At 33.4% G+C, this 19,590-nt stretch overlaps 1 pseudogene; it reads right to left on the bottom strand.

Annotated features, from left to right (window-relative positions):
• Window positions 1-6,928: 6,928 nt before the first annotated feature.
• LOC146959045 (zinc finger protein GIS3 pseudogene) lies at window positions 6,929-8,005 on the bottom strand (annotated as a pseudogene).
• Window positions 8,006-19,590: the final 11,585 nt, after the last annotated feature.

The raw sequence follows: 19,590 nt of genomic DNA, 5'->3' as shown, positions 1-19,590 counted from the left end.
ATGTAGGATGCATAAGAGACGTGATCGATGTTGGAGTGATATCCTCCTAGTTAGTTATTATGTATGTTGATATTTTATTCTCCTAGTTAGTTTTTTATGATCAATTTGAAATTCAAATGTAAATCTCAGTCATAAATACTATGTGTCGTAACAAACTTTGGCTTTTCTCTCTACATATGTATCTCATTCATAAGCTTATCTCTATGATCTATATACTTAATGTCTTAAGGTTTTAAGTAGAAAAGTTGTTGACGATATTTTGATACTTATGAACTTGGATCATTAACATGTTGCTTCCGGCATTCTTCCGAACCCCCCAAGAGTATCAAAGGGCATGTTGCAAATGGAGTTTCAGAGGAAAAGCAAACTGTAGCTTCTTTTGTCTGTCACATATTATGTAAACCTGACGTCAACATGGTAGCAAGTCATAGTAGAACATGTGCAGTGTAACTATGGAATCTGATATTGGAAATTTCTTTTGATCAAAAGTAAGATCTCATTTGACAATCACAATTAATATGCCATAAGATAAGAATATGCCTTAAAATAAGACATATTTATCTCTCAAGTTATTATCCATACAAAAATATCTGCATTCCGTGATATGTAGTACACAAATTAAGGAAGTTCTTTATACTTTGCATCTTCTTGTCGCTTCCTAACCCGCAATCTAACTCTAACTCTAACTCTAAGGTAGGAGAGGAAGGAATATGTACATTTCACAAAATTTTAGACCAAATTAAAACAAATTTGACTATCCTTCAAATTTAAAGTGGTTTATATAAAAAGAATAAACTTACTTTAAATCTACACCGTCCAATCCAATCTAAATTGAACGTTCAATCTGTACATGACTGCATGCAATATAATCTGTATGGTCTATAAATGTAAATCTCATTTGAAAAAAAAATATTAAAAATATAAGTCAAATTTTAAGTTATAAGTTGTTTTTGTTTCAAATATACCCCTAATTAGCAGACAATTAAGTTGCCTTAAGAGAGATGAGAATTTGAAATTTGACACATTTGTACATATACAAATTCAACATCTTAAATACACTGCATATAGTTTTTTAGTAGTTACGTGTGAAAAAGGGGATATGAGGTTTAGATTTCTCTCAAGTAAAAACACCTTTTGGTGATAAATTTGATATCTGTTACAGATTACAGATGCACGCTAGGAAACATAGCAATCTAGCTTTAGTAAAAGTAGAAAATAAGTTGGGGACAAGCACACATGTTTCACCTAAAGTTTAGATACTGCAAATGAGTTCAAATTATCCAATAACAGGAACAACTTCTGTCCTTCAAACTGTGTTTTTACAGTTGTTAGCAATTTAGTCTTTATTAATAGATTACTAACAATAAAAAAATAGAAATATAACTAAACTATATTTATATAGGTGGAACAAAATTCACACAGCTTTTGCAGACACCCTCATTTTTACAAAATATTCAGCAATTACTGATTCAGAAAGGATTTCAAACTTTATTTAAAATAAGTTTTCAACCAAAGATTCAAATTAGAAAATTGATAACTTGGCCATGTAATTTATTATATTATATATTGGACAATCATTGAGTTATAACTTGAGACATAAGTCACCGAAAATTTCATTATCCTTCCAAATCAAATAAAGTATTTAGCTACTTTTGCTACTTTCTTTTCCCCACTTTTTGGGTTTCTGGGGCTTGAGATCAAATGTGAAATCTCAATTCATTTTAAGTGAGACCCCACCTACCATTAAACACACCAAAAAGCCTTATCACGGGGCTTTGAATCAGTGTTCTTTACTTTGTCCTGTTTTCTTTTTCAAACTTCCAAGGTTTGGTGACAGAATGGTTGCTATAGTCTGACAGAAAGTTCAAAGTACACTTGCAACTCATGCACAGGGAAATTCTTTATTGCCATTGAGTTCAACATAAACTCTTCCGTAATAGCGACACTTCAGGTCGACTGTTAGTATGGTGTTCGACATGTATCCAGTGTCCGACACCAACACATGTGGTTAAATTCAATTATACAATCTTCATAAATTATTATTGATGCAGACATGTCAGTGGCGGCGTGTCTAGTGTCCATGTCTGTCAACAATATTGTTCAAGTAATTAAAGTGAACTTAATTCTTAACCTAGCATCTGTGTCAGATGAATAAATCATCAGAAGAACTAGGTTAGTGTTAATTTCTTTTGGCTAAAAGGTTGAATATGATTTCCAAGGATTGATACAATTAAATCATTTGTATACTCCATCAGGGCATGGACCACTATTTATAGGGTTGGGAATGCCTATGTTGCATTATGCTTTTTTTTTTTTTTTATATATATCTTATAGTAAATGGCTTCATAGCAATTGAATAATAAAGTTTTCTTAGGCTAGCTTATCACTAGTCACTAGCTATATAAAAAGGCACTGAAGTGCTTATGATAGGATATGACATAAACAATTCACTCACAGATAGACTTTGTAGAAAGCTCTGCCAAACCTATTTAACAAATTCCCACAAAATTTTAATTGAACAATTTTGATTACTCTAATGAGGTCTATGGTCCATACAATATAATGTGCCTATAAAGATCATTGTTGTTAGTGAATGGATGTGATGAATGGTACATGATGCACAATTTCCTGATTAATTTTTATATCTTTCATCACGGGCTCACTTGCTGTAGTACACACTATACTGCAATAGAATCAATACATAATTTTGTGATACATTCTTCTATATTGATTAAAAATTCATTCATTGAAGGTGTTATAGAAAACTTCAAATGATGTAGGACTGTTGACTTTTATAGAACAAAAAAAAGTGAAGCAAATTTTCTTATTTATCAAGCTACTTCATGTGACCCATGCTAACAAAGATTCAGAAGTAACTTAATTAGTCACAGATTTTATCCTGATATGCTATATACTTTTTCTAAGCCATATAGATGCAAAAGATCTAACAAAAATGATTATCTTTGATGGACTTGGTTCAAAAAGCAAGACTTTCATGCATTATAATTACTCTTGCGGATTAGCCGTTAACAACTTGCATATATTCTATAATGTCAAGCACATAGCACTATATAGTATAACTATAAAATAATTCTTCATGTGGTTTTAATCAAGTTGTATATTTAATTGTAACCAGCAAACTGCTTCCAAACAAAACATTCACATTGCGTTAACATATATAGAGAAGCCAATCAAGATCCAAATATGTGGGGGAAATTAAAAAATGAAAGAGAATTAAAGGAAAGAAATTAATAATCATAGTCTTAGTCAGATTTCAACTCCAACAATGTCCCTTTATATCTTGTTTTGATATCCTTGCTGACCAATAAGGTAAATCTATAGCACATATTGACAAAGACTTTGAAAAAGAAGCTTAATTATGAAAGTCATTATCAGCTAAACACAAACAGTACATTGTTTTTGTTTGAGATTTGGTATGAGGTCTAATACACTGAACATGATACATGGCTGAGGTATATAATTATATCTCAACTTTCTCTATCAATTAGCTGAAACCAATTACAATGATGAGAAAGGAACAAAACTCCCTGGTCCCAACATGCTTGGGAAGGGCTAAATTTCTTGTAAAATATGTTGGGGAGTCTCAGATAGCGTCCGGAGAAACAACGAGCCAATGATCTACGACTGTAGAGAGATTAGAACACTACATCTTAAAGCATAGATATATATGTCATATTTCTTACCTATCAACATTTAATACATTCATAGTCGACGTGGGACTAATCACTTACACTTCAATTCAACAAAATATGTCAAAACATGTTCATTTCTCTAGCTTATATAAAAAAAAAATGAAAATACAGTTCAATTTAAATATGTTAGGCTAAGAAATGAGCTAGTTTTTCTTATTTTCTTTCCTCACCAACCACAAAAGATTGTTGCACTAAAATGTCAAAAAGCTCCAAACAAAGAATTAGCATAACCTTTTCTAACTAATAAAGTTTTCAAATATATCATAGTGGTTTTGAAATGAACCATCCTTTTTGTTCTTTCACAAATCAAACCAAAACTACCAATAAGTTTCACTTTCGAGCAAAAGGTAAAACCAAATGCATCCAACCCTCATAATAATTAAAGTCTCAAATATTCTCACCTTAACCTCCTTGTGGAAACCAAGTCCACATGTTTCCAACTACGATAAATAAAAACCAAGATTATGGTTATGGTTAAGCTAGGCAAAATCATTCACCTTTGTTAATAATTTTCAATTAAAGTGGCCAAATGTTCTTTTGGGTTTGACAATTTTTGTACCAAAAGATCTTGATATAATGGGTGGCAAAAGCACCGACAGTGTTATCTTACTTACTACCATTAAATATATATCCAATTTCAGAACTATACTTTATGCTAAGTCATGATAAATCAATTAATAAAGATCAAGAATTTTTGGAATACACCACTTGTCGACAAGACCGTTTTAAGCTTATCACCCTCTTCTCCACAAATTAATTCATTACTTTTGTTGAGAACATACTTTTTATATATCAATTTAATTAGGACCCCAAATTGTTACTTTACAAGTCCTAAATACTAACACCTATCTCTTAGTTAGCATAATATCCATCTTGTTAATTTGATGAGGATCAAGTATAGTTATTTAACTTATCTCATTTTAAAAAATATCTATTTACATAATTAATTAAATTTTATCAATTCAATTGTAAAATAATTTTTTTTAAAGTAGATTATATTTATATATATTTGATACTTCATTGTATATAATTAATTTTTTTTTACTAGAGTTGTATATAATTAATTCTTAAAAGAAAAAAATAAAATAAATTGTAACGTTGCATAACTACAAATATTCAACTTATCTATTTTTTTATTTTGCCAAATTTTAAAAAAATATACAAGTTTTGTGCTGATTAGTTAACATGATATATACAGAAATGTTCAACAGTAGTATCTATTATTCAACAAATTGAAGGAATAAGTGGATCTCTATCTCCACACATATATTTGTCTTACTCTTGCTAGCAAGTGATCTCTTGAGAGTTAGAAGCGACTTTAGTCTATCAACTTACTTGTGTTAGGAAAGCAACCTGCGGAGTATATATCAAGCTTAATTATTTGATGAATGAATTATGAAAGACAATGAAAGATTATGTTGCTTATTATTTTAGTCTCATCCAATTAAAATGAATATTTCAAAATTGCACTTGTACAGGTATTAATTAATCAGCATGTAATTGGTCCCACCTTCTATCAATTTTTATAGTCAAGTAGTAGTAGCATATAAGGCACCAACCAAACCGTTGAAGGGTTAAATATAGAGGTTTTGGCGATAATGTTTCACGTTCTTTGAGAGGCATAAAGATCTTAAAAATCTATAGAGGGAACAATGGAATCAATGTATCAGCCTTCATCTAAGATTCTCTTTCTTGTCAAAAATAAGATTCTTTTTCATGCATGGTTATAATGTTATTGCAACAACGTGACACAATTGGGTATGATTAGTTGTTTTTCCAATTTTGTTCATGATGCTGCTCTAATCACCGATATATAATATAATGGTTTCATAATTTTTTGACTAAAATTAAATTATGTTATTACATATACTGCTGACACTGACATAAACAAACGGAACTATTAACACCCCCTATTCACCGCATAAGAAAACAGAATACATTGTGTACAAGATGTTTGCCATAGCTCCCCCTTTATATTTTTATATAAAAGCTCCTAGTGCCGAAATTCAAACAAATGCATAGAAAAGAAGGGTATTGCGGATTCAAATTCGCACCTAAACATATCTTCTTCTCCACACTTGAGTAAGACTATAGTGTTGTAATCTTTACTGTATTTTTTTTTTCATTCATAGCCATAGAGCTTGTGACCACGTGATTCTGATAATAATGTTGTTACTCCCTATCGATAATTAAAAAATAATCTTTATTATGAGTTGTAAGTATTTTATAAAGAAGTTAAATGAGATATTAGGTAACAAAACAGAATGACACCAAAATTATGTTGGTTTGAGTAGAGCAAGACTCAAATCTTTAAGTAACATCTTGAGGTGAATATTATAACATGGTAAAAAATTGAGAGGACTCGCATAAAATCTGTATATTTGGCCAAGTTAGATCTGCATAAATGTAAGATAATTCTAGTAGTAGTAGTAGTAGTATAGTATATACTACGTAACAAGAATCAAGTAATTTACCATATGTTGAAAATTGAAATGCTCTTTTGACCTCAACAAAGTACAGTACTTTCAACTTAAAACTCCTGTGATCACGTGAACTAAAATTTTGTACTATAGACTTCATTTCTTAAAATTTAGGCATGAACTGAAATTTGTCATTCGTCATTAATAATTTAATTAATGGATTGTACTTTCTGCGTGTCCTAGCTACCTGCATAAACATCACTGGTTTTGATATATTGGGCTGTATCCGTATGTCTATTCATTTTTATTTTACATTTCTCACCATACAGTTACTAAATTAATAATTGAGTCGTTAACAGGATCCAATGCATGTCAGATTTAATCACTCCTCAATCAAAATGTTATAATGATCCAGACATAATAATAAGCATCAAGCAAGCTATACAAGATGTGGGTTTTTTTAGTACCAACTAAAAAGCATTGACAATTTTTTTTAATGGTAAGAGATCAGTCTTGTAACTCAAAAGATAGAGTTCAAATCCCAAATACCATTTTATTATATAATAATTTCTTCTTCTTTTTCTCCCATTTTTTAAAAGCATCTTTCCATTATAAACAATACAATGAAATCGACAAGAATGTACTAAAAAAAAAAATGCATCAATCGCCTATAGTTTGGTATATCAGATAGTTTTTATTAATTATTAGTCTTTTTTTTTTTGTTGACGGATATTATATTAGTCTTAATATATCATTTTATCAATCTATGTATTAAAATTTACTCAATAATACTTCAAAAATTGTTGAATTTATAAATGTAAATGGATCGTATGCAATTTTTTTTGAATAATAATAGTGAAAAATAGAGCAGACAGCAGTTGTTGAAATAATATGCTTAAACAAAACCTAAAAAAAAAAAAAAATGTACAAGCAGCCATATATATTAGCCCTTAAGGGGAGCATCTAGAATAACCAAGCTGAGCCGAGCCGCGTGATCGATTTGCAGCTGGTGCAAGACTAAGGTGCAAATCTAAGCCCAATGCATCATCAAAATTGGGCCCACTATCACCTTTTGAGAACCTACTCAAACATGGCCCATGGTGGGCCCGGGCCTGAACCTGCATCGTTGACAATGTGGACGTTGAATCCCCTACAACGCCAACACATGGAAACATCCCTGCACCCACAGGTTTCACCATGTTACTATTATTATTACCACTACTCATCATGGTGTTTCCGTTCCCCGACGGGAAAACGCAACCGTGTGAAACTGAGACGTGGAACGGAGGTGGAGCGGAACGGGGCGGAACGTAAACCCAAGAGGATGGAGAAGCTGGAACCATCATGGAACCTGGCGGAGCTAGCAAGTGTTGTGGAGGAGCAAAGGCGGAGATGATAGGGTTTCGAACGAAGGACACGGCGGCGTTTCTGTTAGCTTGTAACTGAGCACGTTTGAGTTGTTGACGTTCTTTTTTGTGAGCGTTTTGGTGTCCACCAAGGGCTTGTGAATTTGCAAACTCTCTGCAACAATATTGGCACTCGTATTTTCTTTCACCGGAGGAAGGTGGGAAAGTTTCATTGATACCGGAGGAGTCCGGTGATCTTGATGGTGAAGTTGAGGTGGAAGAAGAAGTTGTTTTGGTTGTTGTTGAGTCTTGAATATCTTGCATGGTTTCATCTTCATGGAAGCTGAAGCCAAAGAGCTTAAGGTGTGTTTGGGAAGTTGGATTTGTTGTTTTAGTATTGTAGTGATCATGGTGGTTGGTATCCATGGAAGTTGTTTGAATATTTGAATAGAGGTGAAGGGTTTGTGATGAAGAAAGAGTTGTGAAAGTGTGAGACAAGAAGAGGGACACTTAATGTGTTTATATTAAGGATTTGTTGCATGTGTTGGGTCTATTTATACACGAGATTCTTTTTTTCTTTTTTCTTTTTCCTTCAAACTAAGTGGTAAACACCCCCTTAATTCACATACAACTATAATGTTTTGAATTTAGATACGGTTGAAGATATTTGGTCTAACAATATTGACATTATTAATAGAGCTATGCCTTTACATACTACACAATTAAATTTTATGTAGAGGAAATAGTCTAGTAATTTACAATTTAATCGACGGATAAATAAAGTTTGATCACATATTATTTTATTTATAATTTAAACTTGCGATTTTATGGAATAATTTGTCTTATAAGAATTTCATTAATTATTGAGTTATGATACATAGATATCCTTAAGTGGCAAAACACCTTTTGACACCTACACAAAAATCTGATACGTGACCACGTGGATTCCGCATAAACACACTTTCTCTTCTCTTTCCTCTTCTCTCTTCCTAATGCATATAGTGTACAAAGATGTATGGAAATAAAATGTGTCTATGTAACATTTTACTTAATGATTTGAGTACAACTTATTTAATTTTCTATTGGTTTTGTTTTGACATACAAAAATAAAAATGAAAAAGAATGATGTGGAGAAAGAGAAAGATTATGCGGATGTCTGAAGGAAGGAAGAGAAAGTGTGTGAAGAAATGGGAACACGACCCAAGAAGACCCACAAGGAAGGGACCCAAATGGTTGGAATTGTCTCTCATAAACAGTTATTTACTCGTTAGTTCAAATTACAAAGGTGACCTTGTCATCAATTATTTGACTAATGAACAGTTTGGCATATCAGAGATGGAATGGGTTGAGGACGAGGATTATATTTATGGTTGATGTAGAAAAAAGAAATCAATTTATTATTCCAACAATCAGAGGGTCATGGAATCGGGACGAGGATTGAGAATGTGATACGCATGTGATCAAAGTATGGCATGTCACAGGTTTAAAGTCTTGTAGTATTAAAAAAAAAAAAAAGTCTTGTAGTATAAAAATTAAATGATTGGCTTTGGGTAACTGCCAACAATTCAATAGTATATCGTTTTCTTTTCAGTTTATTCAATTTCACACACTTAAAATTGGCTAGAGTTCGTAGGGTAACCCACGGTCTCAACCTATTAACTTGTTGATTTGGTTGTTTTAAAAAAAACAACTTGTTTTTTTTTGAAAGGGAAAAAAAAAAAACTTGTTGATTTGGTGAATATATATTGAAAGAGAGAGTGCAGCTAAATTTAATAGTCGACCGGGCCCATTCCTTTGTTTATCATCTCAACCCCTATTCAATTCAATGACTTCAATGTCTAGATCATCACAAGTAGAAGAGAGAGACAGAATCGTTGGACGAGTGTCAATGAATTCGGTTTAGGAGATTTTTTGTTTTTTATTTCTTTTAATCATATGTTTTTTTTTGGTACTTTTAATTATATGGTTGATGTAAAGTATCTATTTACATTAAGGATGACTAATTTTTATCCGAAAATCAGACTCGTCACTCTTAATATGGTCACTAATAAAACGACAACATTTTTGTACCAAAAAAAAAAAAAACGACAACATTTATGTTGATAACATAATCTGACAGAGTAAGTATACCTAAAAATATGACTATATTCAAGCCACCTGTAATATCCCGCTTATTAGGAACCGATGTATTATCTGAAAACGGTAAAAATGCGCGTGTGTGGTCAAGGGGTATTTTTGGAAACTCACGCCTAGAGGGTATATAAGCATGTTGGGACCAACATCTATCTATATATAAAAGTTAACCCATGCCAATTTTGAAGCCCTAATTTTTCCTAAACCCTAATGGCTAAAATTCCTGTTTTACCCTAACTAAATCGTTAATTATGAAAACAAAAAGAAAAAGAGCCTCACAGGATAAACATAAAAACGTAATCTATCTATATATAAAAGTTAACCCATGCCAATTTTGAAGCCCTAATTTTTCCTAAACCCTAATGACTAAAATTCCTGTTTTACCCTAACTAAATCGTTAATTATGAAAACAAAAAAAAAAAGAGCCTCACAGGATAAACATAAAAACGTAATCTATCTATATATAAAAGTTAACCCATGCCAATTTTGAAGCCCTAATTTTTCCTAAACCCTAATGACTAAAATTCCTGTTTTACCCTAACTAAATCGTTAATTATGAAATCAAAAAGAAAAAGAGCCTCATAGGATAAACATAAAAACGTAATCTATCTATATGTAAAAGTTAACCCATGCCAATTTTGAAGCCCTAATTTTTCCTAAACTCTAATGACAAAACAAAAAGAAAAAGAGCCTTACAGGATAAACATCTATCTATATATAAAAGTTAACCCATGCCAATTTTGAAGCCTTAATTTTTCCTAAACCCTAATGACTAAAATTCCTATTTTACCCTAACTAAATTGTTAATTATGAAAACAAAAAGAAAAAGAGCCTCACAGGATAAACATAAAAACGTAATAAAAGGAAATCACTGAAACAAATTAGATGGATAAACATACTAACAATTGAACGGATAAACATCACAACAACAAAAAAATGCAAACAACAAAATAGGGCTAAACGCTCAAAGTTGTTTCCTTTTGCCCTAGATTTCCACCACCTAATTTTCACGCCAAACTATTAAATTCTCTCACCTTCTCAAAAAATCCATCGCCTCCTCCAATTCCTCTGTTCCGATCTCTACCACTTCACCCTCTCTCTTTCAAACCTTCTAATTGATTTACGATTCCGCCGGCAACCTTCCCAAACTTCCTGATTGACTTTCGGTGGGAACAAGAAGCGCTGCAACGATTCCGGCGGCGAAGATAATTCTTCCAAGAGAAAATCCAGAACGGTGAAATCATTGCTCTCTATTATGGCAACGGACGAATGTTGTAAAGGTAACAAACAATGAGTGTCTGACGGGATACCACTTCCTCTGTTTCTTTTCCATTTCATCCCTCCTCTCATTAACTGAATATGACTCGGCGGGGAATGCACCTGCATCTCCACCGTCCTCCGTCACCACCGAACGCAACACCCCTAGCTTCAGCCTCCCTTCCCGTGGTCGTTCAATATCATCGACCCAAGCAAATAATCAAAGTTTCGAGATTCGGCAACGTGACTCCTTCTGGTTTTGTGTAGCTCACCAGGATCAATTATTGTCTGAGGTAGTATCGCTCTTTATCTTCACATTAAGCACTAATAAATTTCACTGTGTGTCAAGGTTCGGTACTTGCCACTGTATGTGAGGTCGAAACTGGTGTTGATTGGTACTTTCGATCATGTGATGAGGACGGCCAAGATACTGATGTGACATCAAATGTGGTCTACAGAGAAGTTTTCCATAATGTGTAGCACTTTGTTTTATAGTATTGTTGTTATTTCATATCGGTACTATTTTTATGTCGACAGACGTTGGATTTTCTTTTCTTCAATAGACTAAGTCATTAAATTTATATGTTATGTTACCTTAACAGGGTCGATGTCATGGAAATTGTTTAATATGGTACATTAAAAACGTTTGTGGCAATTTATTTTATGAATTGAATTATACTATTTTTTCGAATCAAGTAAAGTATTTACTTTCATATTTGCGCTATAGTTGTTCTTTGGTATGACCCGTGCGTTAGCACGGGTCGATGGTCTAGTATTTCATAAGTCTATCTCATTTCTCTCTCTAGGGTTTTTGTTGGAACAAAATGTGTTTAACAATGAACCTTAAAGAGTTTTGATGATAACAAGGTATTAAAAAATTATAAATTGGACTAGCTAATATTTGTTCAAGTGTACAGGACCACAACTACATTTTTATATCATTAATTGGTTCTGAATGAGCAAATAAAGAGCAAAAGAAATCAACGGAATTGAAGCTTAGAAGCTCCTGAAGGCAATATGCTCCTGAAGAGAAAAAGCGCTCCTGAAGTCAAGCTGCTCCTAAAGAGAAAAAGCGCTCCTGAAGTCTAAAGCGCTCCTGACGGAATAATGCTCCTGAAGATTAGTGCTCCTGAAGACTAGAGGTCCAGAAGCGCCACGTCATCATCAGAAGCTACATTATCGGAAGCTGCCTCATCAGAAGCCATTTCACCAGAAGCTGAAGATCAACTGAATTTGAGAAATTCAAGGATTCAAGAGTTGTTTCATAGATCGAAATTCATCAAAGGACAACAAAAGATTAGTGGAACTTTGCAACGGTCATTTCAAAGGTGTTTGAAGGCATGTGCTTGCAATTTGGACAAAAGCGTTGACATTGTACTATTGTACGAACTGTACAACCACCTTCTCCACTACTCTGTTTTGTGTCCACGCTACCAGACAAGAAAACAGCTCCAGAATACGGGTTCGCCTGCAAAGATGTTCCTTTGGATAAGGAATGGATTTCAAATTTGTTCTTCATAGGACAACAACCAAATCAGGCAAAAGATCATTGGTGAAAGATCAAGCTTCAACAACGACTCTTTGATGTGCTGGCAATTTCACAACGTCTCTTTCACACCTCTATATAAAGGAGTGAAGACTTAGAGATTTGGTAATGCTGAACGAAAGACTCACAACATTTTTACAAGTGCCAAACCTCTGAAGAAATTGTTCTGCATTCACTTAGAATTTCTGTGTCTCAAAGTTTCATCTTAGAAATTCTTAAGTTATTGAGTATGTATCTGATTTGTATTGTGAGCACCTCTGATTGTATATCAAGTGTTCAACCTTAAACAATTTTCTGTGTAATTTTGTTTAGTTAGAAGTCTCTTGCAGTTGTGCTTGAGCAGGGAAGTCTCTTGATTGTGTTCTTGAGCATAGGAAGACTCTTGCAAAGTGTGCTTGAGCAAAGGAAGTCTCTTGCAGGTGTGCTTGAGCAATTGTAATCAGATATTACATTATAGTGAAATCTCCTTGGAAGTGCAAGAGGGACTGGACTACTTCCGGATTGTGGAAGGAACCAGTATAATTGCTTTGTGTCTTTATTCTTCTCTCGCTCTGTTTTATTTCGCTGCGTTCAGATTCTGATTATCACTTTAGAAGCTGTTTCACTTAGCTTCTGATCAGTGTGTTCAGTTTTTAGGAGAAACGAAGAATTTTTCAAAACACAATTCAACCCCCCTTCTTGTGTTTTTCTCACCTTCAGTTTTCTTATGTCCTTTTGCTCTTCCTTCTCTCTAGAAGTGTCATCACTACTCTTCACCAAATTTGATTCTTCACTCCAATCTTCTCTCAATCCTCCACTAAGTTAGAGATTGAGTAAGAATATAGGTTTATCAAGGTGTTGGGAAGAATCTTGGAAGCAAACTTCACCAACATAAACTTCTCTCACCTAGAGAAATTCTACCTAGGGTTTTGCTGTCAAGAGCATAGTCTTGAGTTTGTTTTTCCTCTTTAACAAGGTGAGTTCTTAGTTAGTTCTACCCATGGGATGTGTGTTATGCTTGCAAGGAAACTACATATTTTTCTAGGGTTTTTACATAGAGAAATTTACCCCTTTCATGTCATGCATCAATATACTTGTGAATACTTGCTCTATGTCTATTTTACAGGTTCCATATGATCAATAGAGTCATGATATGCCTTGGGATGCTTTGTTTTGAGGATTTTGGGTCAAAAACATCATTTTTGACAGTTCTGGACTGTCACAACTCGCCACGGCAAGCTAGACCCACAGAGAGGGGTGTTTGCTCGCCTCCCACATAGAATCACTCGCCATGGCGAGCAAGCAGTGGGGAAACCCATTGTTTTGTTCGCCTCGGGTGGTTCTAGCGTTCCTCTGGCGGTTTTCTTGTGCAATCTTTTAAACAATAACCCTTTAAATCAAGATTCCATGGGATAAGTTTTAAAATGATTTCTTGAATGTGAAGTAAGTATTTACTTTGTATAGTAAAGCATGACATGAGAGAGTTATAACAAATGTTGATCGGGTAGCAAGCTATACCCTATAAAAGGGAATGAACTAGAGCCTCGACTAGTTGTCGAGAATTAGTATGATAATAATAAATGCTTGTGTATGATAAGATGCGGAGAATATTTTCTGCGCTCGTGAACATGTATATAAGATTCACCAAGGGATCGATCAAGGATTTCTAGGTAAAGGAATAACTTGTATAGTTTAACCTTTCATGTATGCATAAGAACAAGACTATAACAAGATGTAGGTGTTCGTGTTTCTTGTTATCCACGTCAGGGGGATACGAGAAGTTCTCCAAGGGGAACGGTTCAAGCCGCAAGGGACCCGCACGACATCGAGGGAGTCCGATGTATTCTAATTAAGTTCATCGGTCACGTATGGGATTGTTCTCGGGGTTACTCCACCCGGGGCTCTCCGTAAAAATGAATCAAGATAATATTTGTTTGATCCACGCTAACATAATGATTACATCCATGCATGAATATGTTTATGATATGATGTTAGTTTTAAAAAGTATTGGAATAGAATAAGGAAAGGATATCAAGCCGAAGACGATTTTAGGTTACCCTATTCGTCCGATATAGGTTCGTGCCATGATTGTTACATGTTTAAGCTTCGATGCGTTAAGGTATCTTAGCAAAGCGGTTCTAGGATCCCTCGACCGCCATGGCACGTATGATGTTAGCAAAGCCTATAACAAGTTAAGAAGAATGTATGACGGAACTAGTATGCACATCCGTCTGGTTAAGTATGACCACACACGTATAATCAACCGTCAGGTTGTATTTTAGGCATGTGGTAACCGTAGGTTTTCCCCAAGGTTATCACTAGCCTAGGGCTAGAAAGAGCTCACTGAGGCATTATGTCTCATCCAACTCCTTATTTGTTCAGGTTCACAGGTTTCTCAAGGAAAAGGAAAAGGTAAAGAAAAAGCATTGGACTGATCGTGTTGGCTTGGAACCCACTTGGTGTAGATTAGAGACGCATATGTTATATTATGAGATGTTTTGATACAAACTTTGTATTTATACTTCGTTTGGCAAACTTTGGTGTAATAATGTAACATAGAAACTTTGGGATGTTGAAGTATCTAAACTAACGACTCGATGTCGTTTTCTTTATTGTATAATTAATGTATCCAATATCAGTTTAGCGCACTTTTGAATATTCTAGACACTTTCAAATTGGGCGTTACACCACTGAATATACTCATGGTTCTGTATCTGTAACGTTGACGACGCAAAAGTCATTGATTGAATCTGTCATTGATCAAAGCTAATCTTTTAGTTTAAAAAAAAAATTAATCTTTCAACATGAATAAAAAAACACCGCACTAAGACAGAAAACCAAAAACATACCGCACAAAGACGGAAAATCAAAATAAAAAATGTTGTGCTAGACGACAAAATAACAAAAATAAACGAAAGAAAACTGAAAATATGTGATAATCAGTTATTTAACTAAAAGAAAAAGAAAAACAATTCGGAAAGGTGATTTCGGGTCAAAATTAACCCTAAATCATCTATCTTTGGTAGATCAAGAAGAAGAAAAATTGTCACATTTTAGACCATCCACAATGCACCCCGTTTGGGTGCTTAAATGGGTCCCAACTGTATATGTCATTCGTTTTATAATTAATACTTAATAAGCATCCAACCTCTCCAATCCAGCCCCTCAAAATAATTATTAATTAGGTCCAAGTAATAAATCTATCATTAAATTTTAACAATAATTTATATACTAATTCATAATTATATAATTTTAAAATATTGAAGTAATTTAATTATAAATTATAAAAATAAACGAACATTTTATTTTTATTTTTATTAATAATTCAAGAAAAAGTTAAAACTTGAAAAAACAATATAAAAGTAATGATGATAAATTACATAATCTAAATAACAACTAATCTTGTTCATATCACTCCCAAAGTGTTGCCAAATTTCCAACGGCTATATGCTACAAGCAAATTCAAATTCAACTATTATTTACAACTATTATATAATTTACTTTTTAATATTAAAATAATACAATAATTGAATATAGGGAAAAAAATAGAATTAATTGTACATGTGGGGCCCATGAGTAATAGGAGAGAGAGAGGGTGCCTACAAAAGCACTCATCCTTATAAGCACCATATTAATTGATCTCACAGTGGAGATGCCTATTTAAAATGATGCTAATTAGGGGAAGGACCCCATTGTAGATGGTCTTAGAAAGGAAAAGAGAGAGTTGTTATTAATATAGTTGTTGCCTACTAATTACTGCAATCGATCTTATTTATGTGTTTAATTAACTCAAGCAACAAATAAAAACTCTCTTTTTATATACCTCGATCACAAATATGTCTTTCTAAAAGAATTGTACCACTAGACTTTCTTTAGTAAAAATGAGAAGTTTTAACAAATTGTTTGGGCTCCAGTGGCAAGGAGCTCCTTCCAAGGGCGTACCCGGGGAATACCGGGTTCGATTCCCAGGGGAACAACACTTGTCAGTGCACATGCCTCTACGCATGAGCCGGATTAGTCACCCACCTTTGGTGGGTTGAAAACCGGTGCGAAAGACCCAAAAAAAAAAAAGAGAAGTTTTACTTTAGTAAAAGAATAAGTCAGTTGATTGTAACAAAAAAGGAAAGAATAAGTTAGTTGATAATGGAAAAATTTATAGTCGTTAACAAACACTAACTTGTAATGAATAGCTAATGGTAGACAAGTTGATTTAAGTGTTCGATAAAATTACTAGTTTATTAAGCCTATAAATGTAAAATGATATGAAAGTCTTTTGTTATTCTTAGAAGAAACGTAATTGAATTGATCTAATTGAGAACTGTTTTTTAGATGTAAATTTTCTATATCCTATGGGTATATCACGAGATAAATATAGTCTCGGTTCTTATACTTACTCAAGACTTTCTAGGAGCCGTATGAGGTGAAAATCTCATGTACGTTTCTGTAAGAGATGAGAACAATAATGTTATCATTAATTAGGATTGTCTATTAAATGATAGAGTTACATGCATAAATTCTCTATTAAATGATAATGTCTGAGTTTGAATTCTGGAACCGATGTCAACATGTCGTGGAATTTGCCCAAGCAACTTGTTGGTATATCAAGTGCGAGAAATATGTCTCACATCATATGGAAAAGTGAATGTTCAACACTTTATAAGCGAGAGGATCCATAAACCTAATGCTTTAAGGTTTTGGGTAATTGCTGGTATATCAAGTGTGAGTAATATGTCTCACATCAGATGAAAAAGTGAATGTTGAACATTTTATAAGTGAAAGAATCTATAAACCTAATGCCCTTAGATTTTGAAAAAAGTGTGGATTGCTCGGTGTAATGTGAGTGGTCATTTGGACTCTCATCTTGACCAAACACAACCAACAATTGTGTTGACTAGAACATCTAATAAGTCGTGCAAAAGAATTTATTAACAGTATTTTTTTTTACTCAGAGCATCTAATAAGTCGTGCATAAGAATTTATCAACAATATTTTTTTTTATTTGACTATAAATTTATGAGCAAATAGTCACTTTAGTCCCTGACTTTGCACCTCGCTGTCACATAGGTCCCTGACTCAGGATTAAATACAAACAAGTCCCTGACTCTACACTTCCGTTATCACTTTAGCCCCTGCCGTTAAAAAAATTTGTTAAGTCATGATGTGGCACGCTGACAAGGAGTATGACGTGTCAGGGACCTAACTGATAGTAAGTACACACAGTCAGGGACCTAACAGTAAATTGAGGATATTAATTTTCGATTCAGGGACCTAACTGACAGTAAGTACACACAGTCAGGGATGTAACAGTAAATTGTGGATATTGATTTTCGATTCAGGGACCAAAGTGACCATTTTTTTACTTTCACTTTAGTCCCTGTGACACGTCATACTCCTTGTCAGCGTGCCGCATCATCACTTAACAGATTTTTTTAACGTCAGAGACTAAAGTGATAAAGGAAGTGTAGAGTCAGGGACTTGTTTGTATTTAATTCTGAGTCAGGGACCTATGTGACAGCGAGGTGCAGAGAGCCAGGGACTAAAGTGACTATTTGCTCTAAATTTATCTACAAATTAGATAAGTGTAGATTGATGCTTAATTTGTGTGGCAATTGTTAGCTGCACTCTTTCCATGTATTTGAACAAATTGTGTGAGATGGCCAATTGAAAGCTTACCAACTTCCTTGATCAACTGATGACATTAAGTTTTCTAAATCAAGAGTTTAACTCAACTTTGACATCAGGTCACTTCATACCAAATACAATTATGACCCGTACATTATCTCTTCATGATGCTCAGTCATGTCTCCCTAATTTTCTACGACATTATAGTTAATATTGCTAACAATTACACATCTATCAACTCACACGCAGAAAAAATTGCAAAATTGAAATTCTTTTGTAGTACTCCCTTCGTCCCAGAATAACTGATCCATTTTTAAAAAAAAGTGTCCCAAAATAACTGACCCATTTCAATTTTCAATACAACTTTCATCATTCCCAATACAATATAACACTAAATAATACTACTTTTATCATTCCCAATACAATATATTTCATTTTCCCCTTTATTTATACATTTTTCTTAATATGTGTGAAAAACAAAATTGTGTCAATTAAATTGGGACGGAGGTAGTACCATATTTTCTTTTCACTTAAAAGGGATATTATTGAACTCAACACTAAAAATACAGCAAATTGAAATTCTTAAAATAGAACTTTCATCCTCACTATGATCTTACCTGTCTTGTGAAATGAAAATTCTTGAAATACCTATGACGTTCAATACAGTATAAGAGCAAAAAGTGAGAGATATATAGAAGGGATAGATAGAGTGTTGCATTTGTGATGAAAGACAATTACTTGCATTGTTTCATCAATGTCGAGTTCCGATGATATGTTACGAGCCATTGAGGCGTTACAGAGCGGCGAGTCCCAAGGTAGCGGCATTGAAGCTTGGGTGGAAGATATCCAAGGCTACTAGACCGGATCACAATCGTATTTGGACTTAACAGGTAGTGAATTATGGACCTTTGGATTAGTACAAAACAATTTTAATTCATCAATTTTTTTTAGGAATTTTAATTCCTCAAGTTTTTAGTTGGCAGATTAAGACTATCAATCTATTTTCTCATCTATTGTGTACAAAAAAAAAACTTTAATAATATAAATTGCTCACATCGTTTTAAATTGATACAATTTTGGTCCCTTCAATTCCACTCATTTACATAATTGATTCCCCTATTTTAAAATCCATCAATTTTATTCACTCGTTCAAAATTGTAGGCTATAAAATGGTGATGTAGCTAGCATGTTATGTAACATACGAAATGATGATGTTGAATAATCTACATGGATAAATTATTTACAAGTCATTAATTAAATTACCTAAATGAATAATTTTTAAAGTTGAAACTAAAAGTTTTAGTTTTTTTTTCCTTCATTGTTGATAATTTCATATCATCATATTGTATATTATTATGTTATTTAAAGCACGTCACATCCCTCAAAAAAAAAACACGTCACACAATCTTTTATCAGACTAAAAATCGAAGTGAAAGATCAAAAATCTTTTATCAAAACTGATGGATTTTAAATGAGAGAACCAACTTCCTGAATGAGAGAAAATAAGGGGACATCCAAAACTATAATTAATACAATAATTTATTAATTAAAAAATCAAATTCAACTAAAAAGTA

The sequence above is a fragment of the Medicago sativa genome, chromosome 1 (genome assembly GCF_051527215.1).
Source record: "Medicago sativa cultivar Bolivia chromosome 1, Bolivia_mono, whole genome shotgun sequence".
Lineage (NCBI taxonomy): Eukaryota > Viridiplantae > Streptophyta > Magnoliopsida > Fabales > Fabaceae > Medicago > Medicago sativa.
Note: the sequence above shows the minus strand (reverse complement) of the source record. Positions and strands in the feature narration are given on the sequence as shown.